Source organism: Morone saxatilis, unplaced genomic scaffold (assembly GCF_004916995.1).
Source record: "Morone saxatilis isolate NCDOM2014 unplaced genomic scaffold, NCSU_SB_2.0 Contig16, whole genome shotgun sequence".
Classification (NCBI taxonomy): Eukaryota; Metazoa; Chordata; class Actinopteri; family Moronidae; genus Morone; species Morone saxatilis.
Genome location: NW_023339718.1, coordinates 10,930,522 through 10,933,567, shown reverse-complemented (window position 1 = coordinate 10,933,567; position 3,046 = coordinate 10,930,522). Strand labels below are relative to the sequence as shown.

The window sequence follows — 3,046 nt, the reverse complement described above, 5'->3', positions numbered from 1 at the left end:
ACACACACACACACACAGGACATAAATTACTAACATAAGACTTGGATGGGACTGAAAACCACTAACATGCTGTGACAATTACTACATTAGTCAGCCTCTAAAATTAATCTCACCCGAATAGGACTGAAGGCTGTTCTAAATGAGCTGTCTGGCTACAACCGCACAGTGTGCCTGCATCTGTGCCCTGTGTGTGCGTGTATGCCACTGCATGTCAGTAGTTGTGTTTAAAATGTTCAGAACAGGCTTATGACTAAATCCATGCAGACTTTATTGACTTGTGTGGTTTGTTTACGGGTTAGATGAGACCAGAAGAATGTAAACAGCAAAAAAAGCAAACAAGATGGCTATAAGATGTTAGAGAAATACAGAAGATAATGTGCTTCATCTAGGCCATGCTGAGTTCAATGATAAGGGACTGGACAAATGCTCTTCTGACCTCAATGTGATGATCCATAATTTAAAAAATTCTAAATTTGTTGTGACTTGGCTCAAATAGACATTGTTAAGCAGCCATACTATGTACAACCCTGCAAAAATTATCTGAAAAGATGAAACAAAACTGAAGCTAAAATAATACTTGACTGCTGAAAGAAGCACCACAGTGTGCATTAAGTCACCCATCAGGTGGCATTCCAACCAATTTTTCAAGGCTGAATTGAATGGAAAAGGCTGAGGAAGAAAAGTAGGCCATGCAAATTTGTTTCTAATGTGATTGGAATGGCCTCAGAGGGGATAAATCTGATCAAAATCATTGGAGTGCATCCACTTTATGTGATTTTGTATAGAAGTTGAGGCCACTCTATGCTTGCAATCAGCAGCAAGTTGAAGAGGGTATGAAGATGGATCACATTTCCCCTGTTAGAGGAAATTATTCGTTAAAGTTATTTGTTAACTTTTATTGACAAACACAAATTTGAGAAAATGTGAGAATTGTTTAGATATTATTTCAACAGCCCACTTACTCCAATTTGTTTAACAATTCTTGAAATCTGGAAAAGGGGTGTGAGGAAAAACACATAATTAAATTCATTCTACCTATGTTTATATCAATTTACCCAACATCAATCCATAGCTTTGCACCTCTTAAACCACAAGTGCTTGTGACTTGAAGGGCCTATAAGGACTGTAAAACGGTATAATCATCTTGAACATATATTCCTGGAGTGTGGGTACATTTTAAGCTACCAGTAGAATACCCTATATGGCCATGACAGTGCCTCCTCAACAATTTCACTTCCAGCAGGATGACAACATACAACTGTGTTTGGAGGTGTTAGCAATAATGATATTAAACTTAACCAAAAAAGTACAGAAAGAAACAAGAACAAAACACAAGGGGCTGATCTGAAAAAAAGACAAGCTTTAAAGTGCTATTTAAGGGTCTCCGAAGTATCCTAAGCCCAAAGGGAAGCAGTTTCTGTGTTGTGGGTAGCTGTTTCAAATGCTCAATCACCTAACTAACAGACAAGACTTCTTGAAATAGGTATAAGAATGAATATAGAGGAATAACCTTTTCTGAGCCCATTTTCATACATATTACACATATACGTCTTCATATATATAATAAAATGAAACCACTTACAACACAAAGCAAAAGAAAAAAGAAAAAATCTGTGGCATTTTACTAGTGTTTTGTGATTTATACTGTATTTTTTAAATCTGAAAATAGGTTCTAAGAAAGCGTCATTTTCCAAACTGTGTCTGATTTATGTCTATTATCACATTTCCTGTTGGTACAAAATGCTAAAGCACTTTACTTCTTTCTATACTAACTGTCAAAATGGTGCCCTCTAAAATTAAGTACAAAGCATTGTACTTAATATCTAGGAGCACAAAAAACGAGTACAGAGAGTGCCACAATGTAGGCTGCTCAAGTCAAAAGAAGACTGGATAAAGGTAATACAAGTCTAAATCTAACACGTCAGGCCTTGGTGTGGTTATATGTTGTTTCATGTGGCTGATTGGAAAACCTACAGTAAAAAAAGTAAAGTACTTAACTCTTCATAAACATGGCTGGTTGTTAATAACACAGGCACTCTCAAAGACAAACACGCTAACTTGCGCTCACTGATCGAGTCTAAACTTGCCTACCTGTGTGCGGTTATGAAGTATTTTTCCATGTCTATATATGTCTTTCTTTCTGCTTGGTGCCTGTGTTCATCTACTGTATGTCTGCCTGACTGACTATAATTATGACTTTAATAGCATACTATTTATGCACACTGACAGAAGAAGGCGAGAGAAGCAGCTTAAGTGTAAAAAAAAAGAGAGGAGGTGATGAAAAATGTGTCATTTGCACATACGGATACGGTATCATGCCTTCAAGAATGTACAATAAAAAACTGTGACCTTTGTCACCTGTCTTTATGAATTAACTAAACTGTCAGTAGAGTCTAATGACCACCATTATCTCCCAAGTGTGGTATTCAGCAGCTTTGAAAAATAAAAAGTTCTGTGCATCTGGACACATAGTGTACATGACAAGCTGTGACCTGTACCCATCCTGTATACACTGAAGGACATGTTGCACCTGGTGAACAGCAGCAGTCATGTGATGTTTTAGGTATATTTGTCCCGAGCACCTCAAAAGGAAGTAAAGGTGACACCTCACACAGAAACAGTTTGGTAACCTGTCTGGTAACCTTAGTGTAATGTAATATTTAAAAAGAAGAGAGATGTCACCTGCTTGGATGTCCTAAAGTATAGCACTAGGCAATAATAAATAAAGCATAAGAGGTTACAACAATGAGGGTGAATGTAATGAAATACTGTACATCTACTGTAGTTCATTTAGACAGGCTTTAACTATGGCTTAGATCTAACAAATAGTCAGACTTCAGACATAACTCTTGAGTATTTTAAAGGTCCAGTGTGTGGGATTTAGTGGCATCTATTTTGTAATTGCAGTTCCCAACTTCCTCACTTCACCCTGCCCCTTTGAGAGTGAAGGAGAACATGCTGATAGATATAAACAACTCATTCCAACAAAAACATAACGTTTCCTATATTCAGGTGATTGTATACTCATGAAAACATACCTATGAAT

At 37.0% G+C, this 3,046-nt stretch overlaps 1 protein-coding gene across 1 annotated transcript in view; it reads right to left on the bottom strand.

Moving 5' to 3' along the window:
* The window catches only part of ccser1 (coiled-coil serine-rich protein 1), a 108,291-nt gene that overhangs the window by 61,425 nt on the left and 43,820 nt on the right, over positions 1–3,046 (bottom strand). The gene's annotated exons all lie outside the window — the stretch shown is intronic.